The sequence below is a fragment of the Herpailurus yagouaroundi genome, unplaced genomic scaffold (assembly GCF_014898765.1).
Source record: "Herpailurus yagouaroundi ecotype Mexico unplaced genomic scaffold, PumYag 186, whole genome shotgun sequence".
In the NCBI taxonomy this organism is placed as follows: domain Eukaryota; kingdom Metazoa; phylum Chordata; class Mammalia; order Carnivora; family Felidae; genus Herpailurus; species Herpailurus yagouaroundi.
In genome coordinates this window covers 20,422,594-20,445,470 of record NW_024412417.1, presented here as the reverse complement: position 1 = coordinate 20,445,470, position 22,877 = coordinate 20,422,594, and the positions used below count along the sequence as shown (strand labels likewise).

General features: G+C 37.8%; 2 long non-coding RNA genes across 3 annotated transcripts; one reads left to right on the top strand and one right to left on the bottom strand.

Moving 5' to 3' along the window:
• The first annotated feature begins 894 nt into the window (after positions 1-894).
• Positions 895-22,861, top strand: LOC121042874 (uncharacterized). 2 transcript variants are annotated; one of them, XR_005796502.1, is made up of 8 exons: positions 895-1,235; positions 9,337-9,425; positions 13,239-13,417; positions 14,391-14,520; positions 15,155-15,288; positions 16,679-16,826; positions 17,594-17,861; positions 22,706-22,861. It is a non-coding gene; the product is annotated as an uncharacterized LOC121042874 (long non-coding RNA). The 2 variants fall into 2 exon arrangements; XR_005796501.1 differs by lacking the exon at positions 22,706-22,861 and having other exon boundaries at positions 17,594-18,495.
• LOC121042875 (uncharacterized) lies at positions 7,617-9,579 on the bottom strand. The gene is made up of 2 exons (XR_005796503.1): positions 9,316-9,579; positions 7,617-8,835 (listed from the first exon to the last, which is right to left on the bottom strand). It is a non-coding gene; the product is annotated as an uncharacterized LOC121042875 (long non-coding RNA).
• Positions 22,862-22,877: the final 16 nt, after the last annotated feature.

Below are 22,877 nucleotides of genomic sequence, written 5' to 3'. Positions count from 1 at the left end.
AGCTAATTAACATATTATCTCCTCACATAGCTCGCTTTTTGTCTTTTCTTGTAAGAACACTGATCCTATTGGAAAAAGGTCTTTATGACCTCATCTAACCTTGATTACTTCCATAAAGGCCCTGCATTCTCCAAATACAGTCACAATGGGAGTTGGAGCTTGAACAGGTGATTTGGGGGAGGGCATAATTTGGTCCATAGCATTCTGACCCTGGCCCTTCAAAATTCGTGTCATTCTCACACGCAAATACATTCATTCCCTCCCACCAGCCTCAAAATTCTTAACTGCTTTCCACATCAACTCTAAATTTTTTTTTAACGTTTATTTATTTTTGAGACAGAGAGAGACAGAGCATGAACGGGGGAGGGTCAGAGAGAGAGGGAGACACAGAATCTGAAACAGGCTCCAGGCTCTGAGCTGTCAGCACAGAGCCCAACGTGGGGCTTGAACTCACAGACCATGAGATCGTGACCTGAGCCGAAGTCGGATGCTTAACTGACTGAGCCATCCAGGTGCCCCTCAGCATCAACTCTAAAGTATGATCGGTCTTATCTAAATATCATTTAAATCAGATATAGGTGAGACTCACTGAATAATTTCTCTTAAGGCAATATTCCTCTCTACTATGAGCCTGTGAAACCACACAAGTTATGTGTTTCCAAAATACCATGGTGAGACAGGCATGGGATAGACATGCCCATTCCAAAAGGGAGAGATAAGAACAAAGAAAGGGGTGGCAGGTCCCAAACAATTCCAGAACCCAGCTAATTCCATTAGAACAGAATGGGGCCCTGAAGGTAAGCTGTGGACAGAGGCTTGTTTGTGACTCACAGAACAAAATGACTCCTTGGTTATGATTCAAAAAACAAGGAAATCAATGCAGAATTATATCAGAAGCACATTATGGGTCAGAACGTTGCAGATTACATGCATTGCCCTCATGGAAGAAGATGAAGATGCTTACAAGAAACAATTCTGTCAATATATAAAGAACAATGCAGCTCCAAATGTAAGAGAGGAAATGTATCAGAAAGCTCAGGCTGCTATACAAGAGAATCCAGTCTATGAAAAGAAGCCTAAGAAAGATGTTAAGAAGGGAAAGTGGAATCATCTCAAAACGCTTCTTGCCGAGAAGAAAGACTGAGTAGCTCAGAAGACCAACTTCCTCCGAGCTCCGGAGTAGGCCTCTAAAAGCTAAAAAACTAAGCTGCAATTTTCTTTGAAGATTTTTTCAGGTAAAGACAATAAATTTATTGAACAAGTAGCTTTAAAAGATAAAAAAGCAAATTCCATTAGATTTTAAGACTTAAGAATTGTCCCTCTGGCTCAATGTCCCACCCTCCAGGCTCACCAGTGTGGCAGCATTACCCCCACAGCTCTGTGGGGACAGCAGCATCTCTTGGGCTCAGTGGGGCACCTTGGCCCAATGTGCGAACCATGTCAGTAGGGCTTTCTGAAACAGGAAACAGCCAGCTCCCTGGGCCTGTGATGAGTGGCAGCTCGGATGACCTCTGTTGGTCATTTGTCCCTTCCCCTGGGGCAGGCACATTCACAGCCAGATAGCTCTATGGTCCGGTCCTGTAGAATCCAAGACATCTGACAGCTTTCCTTCACTCCATCCCGCTTTCTCTCTCCCCTTTAGTTCAAACTGGCAAACTGGCAGAATCTCTGCTGGTATAATTCCATCTCTATTTCTGGCTCCTGCGGAGATGGCTGATTAAGTCCATGAGTCACACCCATGATGTCCTTATCAGATGGGTTTGTCCACACCTTTACAGTTTTCATCACAACAAGCTTCCTCTTTTTTTGCAATACGGAGAGACTCAAGAGAATTTTTCAAATCTTTAAGTTTGGTTCCTTTTTGATCAACAATCCCTTCCTCAATTCATGTTTCTTTTCCTGCTTTTTATTATAAGCAGTCAGAAGGACCCAGGCAGTACCTTCAACATTTTGCTTACAAATTGCCTCAGATAAATCTCCAGTTTCATTGTTCACAAGTTCTATCTTCCACAAAACAGTAGAACACATCAGTCAAGTTCTTTGCCACTGTATCAAGGATCCCCTTTCTTCCAGTTTCTAAGCCTGTTTTTCATTTCCATCTGAACTCTCACCAGAATGACCTTTAACATCTATATTTCTACCAACCTTCTGTTCAGGATTATTTATTTATTCTCTAAAAAAGGTAGAGGTTTCCTCTGCAGCTCTCCTCTTTTCTTCCTGAGCTCTCACCAGAACGACCTTTAACATTCATATTTCTACCAACAATCCCTTCACAAAAGCAGGCAATCTCTGCTTTTTTTAGTGTGTACTTCAAAATCCACTTCCACTGTTCCAGTAGCACCCTACTTTTCAGTACCAAAATCTGTATTAGTCAGTTGAACACCACAGATCAGGTAGCTGGACCAAAAGAAACTCATTTTCTCATAGTTCTAGAGGACAGAAGTCCTTGATCAAGGTGCCAGCTGATGCACTTCCTGATGAGACTGTCTCCCTGGCTTGCAAATTGCCACCTTTTTGTTGTGCCTTCACATGGTCTTTCCTTGGTGCATGTGGGCAGGGGGAAGAGAGCCAGAGAACTCTCTTGTCTCTTTTTGTAAGGACACTGATCTTATCAGATCAGGGTCCCCCACTTATGACCTCATTTAACTTTATATCCAGAAAAGCCCTATGTCCAAATATAGTCACACTGGGGACTGAGCCTTCAATATATAGTCTGGAGAAGAACAAACATCCAGTCCATAAGAAGGACACTTCAAAATAGAATATCCAAATGGCAAATATGCATATGAAAACGTAATCAGCATCCTTTATCTTCAGGGTGATATAAATAAAAACACAATGAATATTGCTATATACTTAGCAAAATGGCTAAAATGAAAAGGAAAGAAAATAACAAATTGACAAAGATATGCAGCAACTGAAATTCTCCAGCACTATAAGCAATTGGAATTCTCTTTATAGTATAAATTGTTACAACCTCGTTGAAAAATATTTTAGTATCATCTACCAAAGTTGAATATATTACATAAATCTGACCCAGAAATTCCCGAATCATACATTTAACCAAAAGGTGTAAGAACTATTCATAGCAATATTATTAACAATAGCTTATTGACATGATGACATAAATTCATATAATAGTATACCACAGAGCAATGAAACTGATCAAATTACTTGTTATTAGATCAAGTTTCCAGAAACAGACCCTGAGATAAGAATCCAAGCCCAATTCATTTATTTGGAAGTTGAATTCAGGAAACATTACTAGAGAAGTGCAAAAATGAGACAGGGAAGGGAATGTAGCCAATAAAAGGTACATTGGCCAGAAAGAGCCAGTTACTGTTGTGAGTAGGTAAAGCTTATTTCTCCTGGAGAACTCTAAGAATCGGTAGAAGATACATGCCCCAGAGTTATTCCACCCAAGGAGTGAGAGAGTCTGTTTACACACAAGCTCCTGTCAGTCACTGACTGAGATTTGCAGGAGAGTTAAATCCACAGTAATCTGGACTTCAGGTCCTCAGATGCCAAAGAAAGTGTTCAGGCAGGTAGGACTCTGCCTCCTTCACTACAGCGGTAGGTCTTAGAGAATGTGCATAGAGTAATAATCACAGAGTCTGCCATACTTCTGTCATGCATACCACCACAGATGACTCTCACAAATATTATCATGAGAAATGAAAGCCAGAAACAAAAAAGTATATACTGTATGTTTCCATTGATACACAGTTCAAAACCAGGCAAACTAAAAGTGTTAGAAGTCAGGATGGTGGTCGCATTTGGGGAAGGAGAGAGGGGAGACTGGAAGAGGGCACAGAAAAACTTGGGGATGTTTACAATGTTATGATTCACACTATGGTAATTCATTGAACTATATGCTTATAATTTGTACACATTTCTGTGTGTATGCCATTCTCTGTTTAAAGTTTACATGTTTTGTTTTGTTTTGTTTTGTTTTTTAATAGAAGAGGAAATAAGGTCAGTCTTTCAATGCAGGCTGCCCCTATAATGGCAGTCATCTTCAGATGAACATTTGTATCTCAAAATAATGTCTGGAAATGGAGCTCCCAATCAATGCTTCTAGCTTGTTCATCAGAGATAAAACTTATGGGGGAGAAATATGACATCAAATTCCTATCAAATCCAACAACACAAAATATATTTTGTGTTGCAGTGACTGCAGTGACTCCTGCATTGTAAACAAGAACAAGGAAACCATGGGCTCCTTCTTTCCACTTAGGCAGGTGACTCCTCTGTACAAATTAATGTGAATTTCTTGTTTATTGAGTATTTTTCATCTTTGAACTATGTGTCTAATTTGTGAGACATGTAAGTTATCAAAGTAAGTAGTAAAGATAAAAAGATAGGTATAGGAAGATTTCTCTCCCAAGGTGCAATCTGCCAATCAAAAGTGCAACTGATTTGCTTAATTTTAAAGCTTTACTTCTTTCTGCAGGACACAATATCAATAAGGAACCTAAAGCTCTCACGTTTCTAGCTGAAAGGAAGAATGTGTAGCCTCAATTCGTAGCTATAGAGATTAAGCCATATTTATTACACAATAGACACAGGCACCAGAAGGAGGAAGGTATCATGGAGTCATATACTCCTTAGTCATGTTCAGCATCCAATACCACACAAGCTGTTGCAACCTCTTGCTATGACGGAATCCTCTGATTAATCTGATTTCAGTTTGTCACATAGAGCAAATTCTAACATAATCCTTGTACCTCCCGCCAAAGCTGAACTCATCACCAAATATACTACTACTACTACTACTAATAATAATAACGTGGAGTAAAGTCTTAATTTATTGTGAGTCAGAATGCCACAATTCTGGAGAACAAGGCACTGGTACCGCAAATGTCAAGCAACTAATTTCAAATATCCTTCTACGTTCTCCCCACAAGTTCAAAAATCAGTTGATCAGCCTGGAGCTGTCATAAATTTCCTGGAAAAAATTAATGGCTACCTTTGCAGTAATAAGATTAAGAAGAAGAAAAATAGCTGACAATTTCTGAGAATTTAGGAAGTGTTAGGCGCGATTCTCAGTATTACACATGAAATAATTCAGTTAATCCTCACAACAACTGTGTAGAATTATCCCCATTTGACAAAAAGGAAATTGTGGAGTAGAGATGCTCAACGACCTATGAAAGGTCAGAATAAGTGACGGAGACAAGGTTCAAACCCAAAAGCCTGGCTCCAGAATCCCTGATCTTGACCATTATACATGCTGTCCTCAACTCTTCATTTGAAGAGTGACACTGAACTCAACCATTATACGTGTTGTCCTTCAACTCTTCATTTGAAGAGTGACATTGAAATCACTCTTATAAGCAAGCTCTGAAAAGAGAAAAATATTGAATATAAATTCATTTCCTATTCCTCTTATTTTGAAATAAAGCAAAAGGGGTAAACAAAGAGCTAGAGAAAAATGAAAGAGGGCTTCTTATTATCTCATCCTCTGTACAATTTTCACAAAAGTTCTTGCTAGTCACCTCAGGTTTGTATTGAATAATCAACTTTTTCCAAAACCTCTTCCACATACAAGTCTCACTCAATTATGTAAGGTAAGAAAAAAAGTTAGGTAGACATTCTAAACCCTATTTTGCAGATAAGCAATGTATCCATATAAATATATAGATAGAGATATAAGGAACCTAAGATCTCAAATCCACATTGTCTTTAACCACACACCCCTCCATAAAACACCTCTCAGTGATGTGTATGCATAAAGACCATGGTGAGGTAGAGAAATACTTATTACCTGGGGTTTTGATTCCAAACTCTAATTTAGTTCCCTAATATATTGGCTGGACCACAAAGAAAACTACATTTGCCATAGCAGGAGGTAGACCCACTGCTGGAAACTAAATCAGGCTGAACATCCTTCTTCATCCTGTTACCACTAAATTCACAACCGAATCTTTGATCTTACATTGGATGACAAGGTGTATTAGACTGCCTCCTTACGTTACCATTGCTCTTATACAGTCCCTGGGACCAACGAAATGTGAACTACCATCTTTCAAGACTTTATTTATATCTCTTTTATAATACCTTCCCAAAATGTGCCAAGATAGAATAATTCAATTAAACTTATCCCAAGGTCATTCTTTTAAGTTGAGAATTCACCTCATGTTCTACTTCCCTGCTAAAAAAAAAAAAAGCTCAACTAACTTCCCCAACCAATCTTAGCAGACAGGGAGATACAATGTGAGCCAGCTGACAGAAAGCCCTAAGTAACTGGATGCCTATGAAACAAAATGTTCTAAACTTTATTCCTTGCTGTAAAATTTAACCATGTAATCTCTTTTGTATGATCAAGCTCAACCTAATTTATATAGAGAATAAAATCTAACTGTGGGCTCTGTCTATAATTTCAAGGTATCTGAAAGAATTACCTTTCATTTCCTCCAATAATATATAGATATAGATATCTATCTATCTATATATATAGATATCTCAATAATATATAGATATCTCAATAATAAAAAATCAGTATAAGTTTTCATGTGATGATTTCTGCAAACTCTATATACATCCCAACAACATGTTTAAATAGGTGTTGTTATCCTTATTTTAAATTTTTTTAATTGAGAATCAAAAAGTTCAAATTACTTATAAATCCATACAACTAATCTCACCTCAAATCTATTATTTCCTTTCCATAATGCTGTCTCAATCGAGCAACATATTAATCCCTTTATTTACTCAGTTACTTATCTCTCCTCCTCTATTGAATCAATGAACTGAAAAACATATTCCCAACCACAATGTTATAAATGGAAGAAGGCCAGCCCCTCACCTTTGTGGCATCGAAAACACTCTAGGAAACAACAGGAAACTAGATTTAGCTGTTTTCATAGCAAACATAAAAACTATAATAATATTCTTAATTTTGAAAATGCCCAATAAGAGGATACATGTAGTTTTTTTTTTAATTGGTTCTAATCTGTGATTTCAGATTATTCTTCAACGTTTATTTATTTTGGGGACAGAGAGAGACAGAGCATGAACGGGGGAGGGGCAGAGAGAGAGGAAGACACAGAATCGGAAACAGGCTCCAGGCTCCGAGCCATCAGCCCAGAGCCTGATGCGGGGCTCGAACTCCCGGACCGCGAGATCGTGACCTGACTGAAGTCGGACGCTTAACCGACTGCGCCACTCAGGCGCCCCTCAGATTATTCTTTCAACCAGTATTCTGATGTTTTCCGGTTTCTTAATAATGAACTCTATTTTAATATTAGGAAGTTAATTCATTTTTTAAAGTCAGTTTAATTTAGTAAAGAAGCTCATCACAAGTTTCCATTTTATCCTGACTCCATTAATGACTCATTTGGGGTACTGTATAGGGCTTTTCCATGAAATATCATTTCCTGTGTATTTTATAGGGCCAAGAGTATTTCTCTCAGTGACACCTAGTCATTGAACATTTCACTTCCAGTCTTGATAGATCATCAGTCTTCCAACTTAGAATCTTCCAGCTCTGGACTGATCTTCAATGTCAAACTCTAATGACTTTACGTGGGTGGTTTTCTTCTTTCAACAACAAGGAGTGTATTGTTCTTAGACTTAGTTTTACATATGCTCTCATTCCATCTAAGACTTCTGAGTCAAGCTAAGCATCTGCATTTATTCTCTAGTCACAAAGTGTTTCAAAATATGAAGATGACTCCAATAAGATAATATCTTTATTCTCTACATAGCTACCAATTTCTGGCTAGGTAGTATAAAGATTCACCCTTCATGGCCTCTAATGCTTTTTGAAAAAAAATAAAGTATCAATATAGAGGAAGCACTTTCTGTCTTTAAAAAGTATTATCTAACTTGTAAATTTTAATGTTCCTTTGGGAATTGAAAAAGAATTGGGGAGTTTCCAAAATCCCACTTAGTTTGAGAAGTAGGCAGTGCAAATCTACTCTCTTAAATGGAGTATTTGGACATGAATTTCCTTAATTGAAGGTCTATATCCAGGACATATTAAGAAGGGACTGAAGTTTGATGACACAATACTATACTCTCCAAGAAGAAACTTCTAATTAGAAATCACCCTACAGGTAAGAGGGGGCTTAATTATTTTGAATCCTGCTCATTTTATGATGTCCCAGGATGCAATTGCTTTTCTTAAATCAGTTCATAAAGTCTCCTTCAGCTTAAATTTGGTTAGACAGTTTTATTAAAAAAAATTCAAAAGGTGATTTTATACGCATAAAGTTAATTTTAATGCATTCTAAAGCTCTCCTAATTCATTCCAAATTTAGCAACAAAAGTAGAGCAATTCTATTTGTGAAGGCTATTTTAAAATGTAGTATAGCATATAGTATCTAAGAATATAAAATTTTAATAAAGAGTCAAAACAACTCTATTGACATTTATGTAGGTCCTGTATAATAAGTATTTTCTAACTAAACAAATAAAATGTATTAGCTCTGAAGAGTTTCTCCCAGTCATTATGAAAGAAATGGAGGAAATTAAACTCCCCAGTTTTAGAGTGGGAGGAATATATTGTTCTTGGAAATTGTCCATCTTCTTCCTGCTGTTCAATTAATTCCCTACTTTCTTTCACTTTTCCTATCTTCTTTTATAATATTCATATTTTCTTCATATAAGTTATCTTGTTCTCTCTTTAGTTCTTGATCTTTCCATAATCTGTATGTTTGGGAAATGTAGACTTAAGCTTCATTAGTGGTTCCAGGTGGAGATTTTGTTGTTACTTAGAGACGCATGGTAGAATGTTATATTTAAAGACAGATGGCAACAATCATATGAACACTCCATGTGGCTGGTTCTCTGTATCCATCAATTTGCAGCTGAGGAGGCTTGTTCAAGCATCTGCAATAATTGGTAGAAGAGAAAATAAAAATGGAGAAGACTAGACATTTTCACTAATTAAAGATGTGGTTTTTATTTGCTCTGACATCGAAATATACTGAATTTGAAAGTTCTTCAGATGGCTGTGGTGTAAAGCACATCTACAGAGAAGCAACTATTTTCCAAATACATATTGCTTATTTCTTCAGAGTAGAAATTTTAACTGGGAGCTATGACCATATACAGCCATCTTAATGCTTTATGGTTCTGGCAAATGCAACTCCCTATCATATAGGATTGCTTCACAGCTTGACTACAAATGTGATAGGTTAAAAACCAATAATATCACTCAGAGACCCTCCCTTCTAGCAGTCATCATCTTCATCTTAAAATTTTGCTACTGCTGTTAGATGTATATTTGTACCCCTCAAGACCATGTGCCTTTCAAAAATTCAAGAATCTAATCCAAGCAAACAAACTTCCATTATTTCTGAGACTTACCAAATTTCACTTCATCTTCAGAATTCTGTTCCATCTGTGAAGTCCTAACTACAAGCAAGGCCTCTCCAACAAAGCTTCTGCTCCAGTTACCAGACTCATTCCAAAAATAGGTAGGTTTCAAGAATCACTCACACTGTAAGTTGAGCGATCCTGGATCCTCCAGCCTGGAGTGCAAGAACACATATACTCACACAAAACTGTAAGGACTAATTGTAATTTGTACCAAATGTAATCTGATTGTAATACACTAAGTTTATACACAGACATATAAGCATGCATTTATACACACACACACACACACACACACACACACACACGTAAGGGGTCAGTTATTGTCAATTATTTCAAAATCCTTTTTAAAAAAGGAAAAAAGCTAACTTTATTTTTTTTTTAATTTTTTTTTTCAACGTTTATTTATTTTTGGGACAGAGAGAGACAGAGCATGAACGGGGGAGGGGCAGAGAGAGAGGGAGACACAGAATCGGAAACAGGCTCCAGGCTCTGAGCCATCAGCCCAGAGCCCGACGCGGGGCTCGAACTCACGGAGTGCAAGATCGTGAACTGGCTGAAGTCGGACGCTTAACCGACTGCGCCACCCAGGCGCCCCAAAGCTAACTTTAAACACTGTGGCAGACACATCCAAAGGAAACCCCCAGGAAGTCATTTTAGGATGTATGGTCCACTCCTCACTTGCATAATCCCTTCCCCTTCTGTGTGGGTGGGACCTATGACTAGCTTCTTATCAATAAAATATAGCAAAGGTAATGGATGCTATTCTCCTAACTATGTTACATAATGTGACCAAGTTGATGGATGTCACTCCCATGATAACTCTTAACCAACTGAATTAATTAAGTCTCCAGGTACAATCACAGGTCCAACTGACACTTTGATTTCAATCTGGTTAGACCCTGAACAAAGGACCCAGATAACACATGCCTGAGTCCTCACACAGGAAAACTGTGAAATAATAAATATGGGATGTTTTTATCTCCTAAATGTGTGGTAATTTGTTACATAGCAATAGAAAACTAAAACATATATGTACATAAACTCATTTTGAATTATTTTATGACGTTCTTAATTTTAATCTTCTTAATTTAAAGATCTCCCTGCATATCAAACGTGTTTTTAAAACACCCACATCACACACTAAGAATATTTTTGCTGTGAAAGTTTTAGAAAGTATTTTCATAATTTTATGTATTTGAGGACAAATATTCCATCTTTCTTATTATTATTCTACCCTAAGATATAACTGTTGGGTGAAGTTGTAGCCAGACAAGTAATGTGATGTTATGTTTTGTGGATATTTCATTAAGTATTAATTCCTTTTGACTCACAGGGGTTTCCTTCATATTCTAGAGCTAATAGATCATTTTTTAGGTGACACATTTATTTGTGGATCTTCTGAAAGTTTATAGCCCCAGGAACTGTGCCTATATTACCTAATAGACAAAATGGCCCTGCACACACACCAAAAAAATTCTAAAAATAAAAGACAAAGTTGAGAAATTCAATTTTCATTCTATTTCAATATGGATTTAATGAAACTTTTAGCAAACTTTGGCTGAGCAAAAAATTTCCCTGATAGTTCTGTTCTTATCCTCCTTTTATTTCATGGTCTGATTTGGTGTCCTTGGCAGATCTTTTGTGTTCCCTCTTGATCTTTGTCCTATGCAGGTTTGTACTGGAATGATAACACAGTTGCAAAGGCATTTCATTCTTTCTGAATATCATGCTCAAAAATCATCTCTCTAAGAGTTTTTATGAACAATATGCTTATAGCTCCAGCTGCTCCCAGTCCTATTAGTTAACACACAGACCTGTTCGAACATTAAAGGGACACACATCTTGTCTCCTTCAATTCTCTTAAAAATCATTGCCTCCGGGAGCCTGGGTGGCTCAGTCAGTTAAGTGTTTGAATTTTTTTTTTAATTAATTTATTTTGAGACAGAGAAAGAGCAAGTGGAGGAGGGACAGAGACAGAGAGGGTGATAGAATCCCAAAAGTCTCAAACTCAGGAACCATTAAATCATGACCTGAGTCAAAGTCAGACACTTAACCAACCGACCCACCCAGGTGCCCCAAGTGTCTGACTCTTGATTTTGGCTCAGGTCATAATGTCATGTTCTCGTGAGACTGAGCCCATGTCAGGCTGTGCACTGGAATTCTCTCTCTCCCTCTCTGTCCCTCCCTCTCCCCTTTGCTTTTGCACTCTCTCTCTCAAAATAAATAAATAAACTTAAAAAAAAAGAGAGAGACAGAGTAGTAAAGGTATTTGAAGTACAACTTGAAGGAACAAACCATGGCAAAAGATTGCAAGAAAGTGCCAGAAGGTATTTGTTACATTCTAAAAAAGGATGGCTGGATATGTTTCTCCATATGTCATTAAGAGGCATGCATTTCTTTTGGTTTTAATACCAAATCACATATGGAGACAAACACTGATATCATTTTGGGCAATAGAGACAAGGGGTGGCAAAACATCTTCTCTATCAAATTTTCAAGCAAAGATATGAATAATAGGGTCTTAAAACACCTAATTTTCTTTAAATTGCATACGCTCTTGATAAAGATTAAATATTCTACTACATCAAAAACCTTTTATAATTCTACAATAATATCAATCATTTGTCACATTATTATAATTGGCATGAAAATGCAAGATAGTGTAATGACTAGTCAGCATGAATACTGGAATCAGATAAATGTATTAGCACCTCCGTTTACCAGTGGTGAGCCCCTTGATGAGCTGATTAAACTCTTAAAGTCTTAATTTCTTCATTGGTAAAATATAGGAAATAACACCATTTTCATGGTGAAGAATAAGTGACATATCATGTAGGGTTTTTCATAGGTCCTAGTACATAGTAAGTGTTCGATATATATTGGCAATTATTATTATACAACTCAAATATTCTATCTTTTTTTTAAGTTTATTTATTTATTTATTTTGAAAGAGAGAGAATGAGTGGAGGGGCAGAAAGAGAGAGGGGTGGACAGAGGATCTGAAGTGGGTTCTTCACCGACAACAGAAAGCCTGATGTGGGGCTCAACCTCATGAAACCGCAAGATCATGACCTGAGCCAAAGTCAGACACTTAACTGACTGAGCCACCCAGGCTCCCCTCAAATATTCTGTCTTATAGGAGAAATTACATTTTATATTTAGATACAACCTCATTCCAAAAATCATGTCATTTTCAAAATACATGCAGCATACGAAGAGGGTAAAGTGAGGAAATCATGAAGAAAAGGAAAACACAGAAACAGTAAGTTAAAGATAGTTGTGAGGTTAAAATACATGTCATAAAGTCATACAGACTTTGCTAAATATGAACCATGGATTTAACTCAGAGCTGCCTAGAAGCCAGTATGAAGAGGAAAACACAACCCGTTACATGACTTTTAAAAAAAACAGAAAGCTGTGTTTAAAAGAAACCCAAATAATCTGAGAAAAATGTGTCAACTCTTTAGGTCCTCATAAAAAAGGACACTATGTGAGGTGTAAACAATTTCCTCCATTACTTTTTTACAGTACAACAAATAGGAAAGAGTTTTGATTTTCTTATAATATCCCTCAAATTTGGTTACTGGAATACCATTAAAATGCAGTTTAGTGAAAACAATTTTTACAAAGTACAGCTTGGATGAATGACTTTCTGATGAGAAACAATACACCAGTAATTAAATCTTAGTAATAACCAACTTTGGGTAGTACTTTGAAATTCATGATTATTTCTGTTTCCCAGAGCTAGGTGTTAACAAGTATAGTCATCCTCATTTTACAGATATGGAAACAGGTAGACTCCAAACAGGTTCAATGATTTGCCCAGAGTTATGTAGGAGAAAAATAACAGAGTGGAGACTGTTTCTTAATCTCATGGCCCTTTCTTCTCTAATCCTGTTTCCTTTTCACAGAAGCACTGTTATGAAATGGCCAGACCATTGGCAAAGCACAGAAAGGACTCCAGCCTCTGTGCCTCGGGGACAGCAACCCTCTTCGACAGCCTTGTTTTGATGTACAAACACCAGACTGGAAAGTCTCCATGAAGCAGAGCTGTTTCTACGATAGTAAAAACTTGGAGGACTTCCCAAAGGTCATTCATACAGTGCAAGTCACTTATAAGCCATAAGAAAATAATGATGTTTTTTATTTTCATAGCACTTTACATTTCTCAAGCACTTGCATATAATTGTAGTTTCATAGCACCGGCCCCTTTAAGCAAATCAATGTATTCACAGCAATGACATGTGCGTCAAGCACACTTTTGCAGAAAGCTGCAGGTGAAGCAAGAAAAAATAAAATCTGATCATGGGCATTCTGAAACGAGATCTTCTTGCACAGAAAAACCATTAATTGGTGAATAGATGGCACAGAAATTACTCACATGTTGAAATAAAATAGTACATGGCGCTTTACCAGTTTGTAAGCTGATAGTTCATAGCGTATGAATGAAGAAGTGGCAGGAGCAGGCAGAGTAAAATTTTAAAGAGGAAGAAAAGCTAATAACCCATGTTCAGACCTCAAAAGAGATAAAAGATCCCAACTGCAGCTTGAAAAGTTGTACCGCTTGCTTTAAATGCAGCCCACAACGAAGGGCAAGATCGGGCTTTATGGAAAATATTTGCTACATTCTTAAATTATGGAATATTCTGGTTTCCACAGGATGCAAATATTTGGTCTGTCAATAATTAAGTTTCTGTGTTTCCTGTAGGCAGTTGGTGCAGGGATAAGAGGTGGTGTGTGAAATTCAACAGTTACTAAAATTGAGCATCTTGGAATGAAAATGGGCTTTTAAATTTTATTATCTAATATAGTTCTGAATATGGCAATGACCTAAGGGTTATGAATATGGAAAACGTCTCATTTTGAATCTAACATTTTGATCCTAGCATCTCATCTTGTTCCCCGAAAATAACATAATCAGGTTGAAAAAATATATGCAGAGCAAAGATTAGCCAATTTTAACTAATGCTTTCTGGAAATGGCGCATAGTGGAAAAAAGGGGATTTCATCATCTGGGTGACGTGTGCCTGGTGACAGAAACCTGACTTCTCTGATTACCACAGGCTTCCATCTGGTGGCAAAGCAGGCTCCTTCTTCATCTTCTTTGGCTGAGATCTCAAACCAGTGTCTTTTGGGAAAATGTCTTGAAAATAAGCAATCCACCAAAATCATTACCTCTCAGAATAAGACAAGGTAAAAATTTTCTTTATAGTCAATCCTATAACAATGACCTTTTTTTTTTTTTTTAATTTTTAAGTTTTCAAGCAAGAAAACGGAACTGCTACTAAAATTGTGTCTGGGAATTATTCTTTTGCTATTCAGGGTGTAGGCTCAATTTAAAAAAAAAGATAAGCTGAGTTTATACTTAGACAACATTTAGCAAAATACGTACTCAGCATATAGCAATTACTCATGATAATTAGCCTTCAGTACCAGACCTCGGTCCTATATTTAATATGAGGTAATAGGAATATCATTTGTTTCCTTTTTATCATCTTCTCCTGCTTCATTCCTTTGTTCCTTTTGTTTGCTTTATTTATGAACATAGTTATGTAATTAACAAGAAGTAAATTTATAGAAAATTTAATTGTTTTTAATCTAAAAATCTGGTTCCAGAGGTGATAGAAAAGTTCATTGAAATACATTTGGTTCATTTTTTCACTCAAAAATCATTTTGGCTGCCAAATATTCTTTCGACATATGATACGACTTCTTTGTCTAAATTCAGGCTCTGCTCCTATGATAACTTAAGCACGATGCCTTCCTTTTCCTGCCACTGAAACAGGTGCTGGGGATGCTTTGTATGACTGTATCCTTGTCCCCACAGCCCCTCAACTGGAATGATGAAGTGCAGGTGACAACAAAGAACTGGATGACATTCTCTAGACTTTATTTCATTGGAATCAATAGGAAACAATGGCAGTAAAGGGGAACATATTTACACCACTTCTAGGTTCTGAGGTAAGAAAGAAGAAAACACCTCCTCCATTTAAAAGGATTGAAGGAGGTAAGTGACATCAAGGAAGAGTTAGTTTCTATTAGAAACATAGAAATAGTTCATGTTAGATGTCTTGAGGCCAAGGGATAAGTGAACACCCTCTCAGAAGACTTTGATCAGAACTACCAGTCCCTGAAGGACCTCTTCCCTCTTAACAGTGAAGCAGTATTGCAGTCTAGGAAGAGGCAAATCCTCATGGGGTGGGAAGCCAGGATTTACCTCTTTCCTTATTGCGCATGGCATGGTGGCTGAAGAACTTACATCACCGAAGTGGTGAAAGAACTAAATCATTGCAGAATGATCTACTATGGTATTAACATACATATTATTTTCACTAATACAGGGTGCTCAAAACAATGAGTGTTACTGTTTCCTTCCCTTTCTCCCAAAAGTTACCAAAACTTGCCCCTCTGCTCTGAGTTCCACTATCTCAGAGAATCTGATATTTGAAAGTAAAATCTTCTGTGCATAAGGAATAACCCCTTGCCCTGGGCTTAATTTTAGGTGAAGACCCTTGGAGTGAACAGGGATAAAAGGCTGGTGCTGGTACTAGAGACCAGTGAAAGAGAAGTTGTCCTAGACAGGGAAGGGTCTAGGGACTTGGGGAGATAACATACATACAGAGATTATCTCTGATGGATTATCCTTATGGAATACTGATGGAGGCCAAACACTGATCAGCAAAGGTCTTCAGTGACCAGGCCTATGGTCCATGGACAGGATCTCTAGGGAATGCACTTCTGAGCTTACAGAGAGCATCAGTGCTCTCTGAAGGGAAAAATGGAAAGTAGCTCTTGCAGAAAGAGGAGCTATAAGAACTGGGAGGGCCATTCCACCTCCCACATCTTTCTATATGCACACAAGCATCCTTCTTTTCCCCCTCCAAATTTGGAATCCAAGGAGTGAGAAGACACTAAAACATATGACGGAGATTTAATTTCTCACCTCCACAGAGAGTAGGGGCATAGAGATTTTATTTGACTTAAAAAATTAAACCAAAATAACATTTCTTGTGCTGATGTGTGAGGAGGAAATACTTACCTATTACACATATAAAAAGTCCCTGCAAGTTATTTATGTTGGTTATTATTTCAACTCCTCTCAATCTCCCCAGGTTGCTATCAAACCAGGAGGTACTGAAAGTCTACATGTGCCAGTAACAGTGCATATATTATGTGATTTAATCCTCCCAACTTCCCTAAATAAGTAGCATCTCCCCCATTTTTTGAATTGAAAAAATGAGCGCAGACAGATTAAGGAACATGACCAAGACCACACAGATGGTAGGATGCTAACTGGGCTTTAAGTCTAAGGTTGCCTAACGCCAAAATTCATGCTCTTTTATTTTGCTAGGCTGCTACAAGAAGAGTATGTGAAAGCATTTTTTAATGCATAAAATGGTACATAAATGCAAGCCTCATTATTATGTTAAAGGCTCTGGGGATCAGAGAGCAGAGGCACAGTATTCTCAAAGCTTTTCTCACTTCCAGGAATAACAAAGGTACCTGTACTTTTGAAGCACATAACTTTGGGAGTAGGATGTAAAGAAATTATATCTCTGTCTTAAAATATTATCACATAATGGTCAAATGTCAGGCATTCGGGTAGGCTGTCATTAAAGTCGTTTCAAATCTTTTTAAAATTTAGTTTATTTATTTATTTATTTTTGAGAGAGAGCATGAGAGGAAGAGGGGCAGAGAGAGGGAGAGAGAGAATCCCAAAAAAGCTCCATGCTTTCAGTGCAGAGCCCAACATGGGGCTCAAACCCATGAACCATGAGATCATGACCTGAGCTGAAATCAAGAGTCAGATGCTTAACTGACTGAGCCACCCAGATGCCTTTCAATTCTCTTTTTAAAAGTGATTAGATCAGAGACAGTAATAGAACCAAGGTTATGTAAAATTAAATTTACCAGTAAAAATCACTTTCCAACCTAAGCTAAAGGGAAAAAAAATAGGAAAAACCACTCACTTCTGATTGGAAGAAAGTGCGTGGAAATGTGCATTGATTGATCCTCATGGGGAATACACAAGATCTATCATTGTTCTCACTTCCATCCTGAAAAGACAGTTCTGACTTCAGAAAGGTTCATGAAATTGACACAACCTCAGTGAAAGTAAATCTGAGTCTCCGAGAGGGATTCAAAATTGTGTTCCACTTAAGTCTGGAAGTTAAAATTTGGTGTTAATTAAAACCAAATTTTTATAATAAATGAATGTTACTGTGTTAATATTTTATTAACTCAAGTTATTTTCATTACTTATCAGATGATTAAAAGCCTACAGTGTGCCCGAAGGGAGGCAGAGAGAAAGGGAAGGGGATTGAATAAGGACAAGACTGAGACCCAGACAAGAAGGAGGGAGTCCGAGGAACATATTCCCAGATCATTCCAGAGAAGAAGCCCACGTGGTCAAGACACAGTGTTTTACGATCCAACTTTCACCAACAAAGTTTCTGGAACTAGTTAGCATTATGATTTATAATTAAGAAGGTAGAAGAAAGCAACCAGATGATAGCTGCATACTTGATTGTCAAGTAAGAAATAGTTGATTAACATGAGATCTGTAAATATACACTAACCCCAAGCAGAAAGATGGTCCACTCTCAGGAGAACTGGTCCAGCTAGTCAAATAATACATAGTTAAGGTCAGGACTCCAGTTCTAGAGAGGAGGGGACACCAGAGAAGGACACTACTTAGAATGAGTGAGATGGGAACATGGGTCAATACCCAGACCTGGGACTGGACCAAAACAGTGAGAAGAGGAAAACAGGTGAGGATGTTTGATCTTCTGACCTACTCATACACCCAGAGTTCTTCCCTTGTGTACCAGATTCCAAGTCTATGGGTAGAAAAAAACTTACTGGAGTAGAGAAGGGAGCATGGTACAGGGATAAAGAAATTGAAATCAAGAGCCCAGTGGTCATTACTAGAACACTAGATTTATTCCAATCTCCAATCAGCCATGGAGAAGATGGAAGAAGATAGAGAAAAGAGAGCCTTGGTGAAGGTGTGGATGTCATGCACAAGGTCTGTGAAAATTCCTTCACTTTTCCAGGGAGAGTGAGTCTATGCCAGAAGCCATCAGAGGGTCAGCTTGGAATAGCTGGAAAAGACAGAAGTTGAAAAGAAACATATTACACCGAGTAAAATAAATACATTTTAAACCATCTCATCTCCCTTTCAGAAATTGCTCATGTTAGATCCTATATTCATTTAAACTAAACTTCATTGTTTCCTCCCATTCAAATGCAAAAGTATGAAAAGAGTTAAAGGCAACCACTCACAAGTGCTGTGTCATTGAGCAGGTGAAACAGAATGAGCTCAGATTTAGCTAAGAGAACAGAAGGGTAAGAGGCTTCTTGCAGAAGCAGAGGTCAAAAACCATGTCTATGGCTCAGGCTCTTGACTTCAGGCCACTTGTCAAGGTTTGTCCATTACCAAGACTCCTCCCTGCCCTCTGTCTCGTCTAAAATGGATTAGCATCTTCAGGGCATTATTATGCCCTTTTTACTTTTTTATCACGTTAACTTTCTTCCACAAAAGAAAACTCTTGCTGACATAAATGTTTGATTAGAAGCTTTCATATATTCCAATATAAAATGTTCCCTCTCAACTGGGGCTCATGAAATATATATCAAACAAGTTCTTTATGCAGCATAAAACAAATTTCAGTACTCCTTTTCAAGTAAAATAATAACTGTGTTAGACTACTCCTAATTCCTATAATTGGTTTCCAGAGGTAATTATTATAGCCCATGGATACACATGCAAATTCAATTTTTCAATAAATCTAACCTACCCTAAACTCTAAAGACCAAGGTTAATAACTTCTTTTGGCTTTTGCCCCAATTGTCTTACTAGGAGACATTTCACTGGTGCGTTTTTCAATCACCTTACTTGTAAAGTTTTGCAAAACAATTCTTCATGATCCATTTTATTAATAATAACCCTAGTTTCTAACTACACTAAAATTTTCTTAGCATACATGGTTCAGACCCCAGATGTTACTTCTTTTATATCTGTATTCATTGTTAGATAATCTCTTCCAATATCAAAACTTTAAACATTATCTGTGGGAATATAACTGGGTGTTTGTATTTCCATCCAAGATCCATTCCTGAACTTCAGATTCATATATCCAATCATCACCATCCCTGGTGGTCTAGTGGTTAGGATTCAGTGCTCTCATATATATCCAATCATCTACATAATATCACCATTTGAGATACCTCAAGCTTAACATTCCAAAACTAAACTCCTGATCTTCTCTCCAAAAACTTTCCTTTTCCACATTATTCTCCAATTTAGCAAATGGTAACTTCATATTCCAGTTCAGGCCAAAATCCTTGGGGATGTCCTTGACCCACGGCTCCTCTCTTTCTCCATCACACCATATGCAATCCACCACCATATTCTGCCAACTCTTACTTGGAAATATCTCCATAACCTGATGCTTTCCCTCAATTCCACAATAAATCCACACCCCAACATTTCTTCGTGAGTTGCAATAACCTCTTAACTAGTATTCTTGCTTCTGCTGTTGCTTCCATTCAGTCTACACCCTACAAAGCAGACAGGGTAAACCTCCTCGTGTAAGTCAAGTCACACCATTCATCAGTTCAAAATACTCTAGCGGCTCTTGATCACTTTCAGAGTTAAATTTAAAGTCAAACTGTGGTCAATATGCTCTGCGTGATACGGTGCCTCACTACTGCTCTTAATTCATCTACTTCTACTTTCCTCCTTTTTCACTCTGCTTCAGCCACTGGTATCCCTGACCAAACTGAGCATACTCCAACTGCAGGGCTTTTGTACCGGCTGTCCTCTGCCTCATTTTGTTTAATCCTCAAAATAATCCTATGGGGTACTAAAATCACCCATGCTTTCCTTAAGTTATTTAGATAAACAAATTCTCAGGTCTCCTCAAGGAGTAGGACCCAGAAATCTATGCAGGGGATTGTGATGTGTGCTAAAGTTTGAGAACCACTGTTATGTCTGGAGACATTTTTGGTTGTTACAACTTGGGATGGAGGAGAAAAATGCTACTAGCATCTAGTGATAGAGACCAGGGATGTAATGCAAAGGACAGGCCCCAGAATAAAGATGATCTAGTCCAAAATGTCAATATTGCCAAGGTTGCAGAACATAGTTGTAGCACTGAGACAAAAATTTCTCAATCTTTTTTCATTATCATCTACCTAAGGACCTTCTTAGATATTTTTCCCTTACTAACCCCCCTGATTAAATTTTAGTGCCGCAGATATACCATATATCTGTTTATGTTTTGTAGTCCCTTGGAGGACAACACAAACTTGTAATATATATAAATATCTTTCATGCTCCCAAAACCCTTTTTACTCTGGTTTAGAGTATATGCTATAGATCAATAACTAGCATATCCTGAGCAGACAAGCATAGTCCTATGTGAATAAATAGCTTATCCACCAAAAAAAGCTGTAGCATCTGGCAAATACATACTAGCAAGAAATGGGGACATGGATTTGAATAGTTAGGGTGTAGGACTGGGGAGGTGAGGTTTATTGGTATGGGAGTACTCTCCCTTGATATTATTATGTCCCTAGAGACTCGATATGATGATAGCCTGCAGTCACCAAAAGTGAGATGCAGAACTGCCTTGGCAAAGTAATAAGGAAAAGATCAGAAGGAATGGAGGGGTAAGCAAGTCAGAATGAAATCAGAAGGCCAACATCTATGTTTTTTGGGAAGGTCTGAATGACATTTCCTTCACTAAAAAATAAGGAATGTACTAGTAAGGGAATACCAACATCCTCCCAAAATTTATATAATTTTGTGACCTGGAATGTGGGAGGTGTCAAGAGGGAAGAATCCATTATGACTATTTTTGGCAACTGGATTGTGTCATTCCCTCAGATAAGAAACACAAACAAAGGAATGTTTGAGAATAAAGATAATTAATTCATCTTGGGATTTGATAGTTTTGAGGAATCAATGACGCCTTCACCTAGGTTTTAAAGGACAGCGTCATCTGACAAAGCCACTACATTCCAGCAGAGAGCCTTGGCATGAGTGGGGCTCACCAAGATGTGTGAGTGGATTGCTACCCCCTGCGCATTTGAGAAGCTGAACTCTGAGTCAAAGAGCATTCTTTTTGAGCCTTATGGTCTGATGACATTTGCCTCATTAGGCTTTGGGCTTGCTTGGGACCCGTCATTCCTTTCTTCTGTTGAGTGATAAACTGAGCCATATTGATATGGCAAGAGTTTATTTTAACAAAAAAAAAAAAAAAAAAAAAAAACAGTTTAAATCCAATATCACTAAACTGGAAGTGGTTAGGACTGCTCCACCAACAGGAGCTAGCAGGAAATGTTGTATAGAGAAGATAAAGAAACAAAGCAAAGCAAGAAAATTATTTAACTGGCTATAGCTTAAGCAGTTGCCTTATTTGGGAAAGTCTAGTTGGCTGCTTGTAACTTGGTTGTCTTTAGGTTGCAGTTTCTTAAACATGAGGTGTTCTAGGTTTAGGTTTTGGTTTGCTTATGTAAGCTACTAAGGCATTAAAACCACCTCAGGGCAATAGCTTCCTTCTAAAATTAATTTAACACTTCTTTCCTACTTCTCCCTTTTGGAACAGGAATGTCTATCCTATGTCTGTCCCACCAGTACATTCTGGAAGCATGTAACTTGTGTGGTTTCAAAGGTCCACAGCAGGCGAATAAATTTGCTCAAGAAAAAGCATATCTCAAGTCATATCTAAGTCTTCCCATAGCTAATTTAGACAAAATTTAAATAAGACTTCAGACTTTAGACATCAGAGTTGATGCTGGAACATGTTAAGATCTGGGGGGGGGGGGGGGGTGGAAATGAAATGAATATTTTGTATGTGAGGTCACACATTTGGGACATCCAGGGACAGAATGCTGTAGAATGATTCTGACCCCCCTCAACAAAAAAAATTCATATGTTGAAACCTAAACCCCTATGTGATGGTGTTTGGAGATCTGGGGTGCTGGGGAGGTTATGAGGTCATGAGGAAGGTGCTGTCAAGTGTGATTCTGTTTCTCTGTCTGAGAGCTTTTTCAAGTACCACAAGAGCTGGTTCAATTTACTTGTAAGGTAGCCCAAGACACCAGGTAACCCTACACCAATGAGGGATGAGAGTTGATAGACAAATAACCCAGTTTCCCCTTCCATTGGTGAGACAATACTGAAGTCCTTCATGGTTTTTCAGAAGAGCCCCAGAGAAACTGAATCCCAGGTGTCCACATTGGTAACCCACTCACTCATGCTTGCTTCATTGGCTTTCTCCTTTTGCTCTCTTAATTTCCCCACACCTTCTTGTGTGCTTTCTGGGATCAACTCCCAAATGTAACATATGTAATTATTTCCTTTTCTCAGGCTCTGATTTTGGGTCAACCTAATCTAAAAAAGTGTCCTTCCACCCTTAATAAAACTTAAGTATTTGGGAGGAGCCAAGATGGCAGAAAGGCATGGAAGTTTTTTGTGTGTCTCGCGTCTGTGAAATACAGCCAGACCAACACTAAACCATCCTACACACCTAGAAAACTGA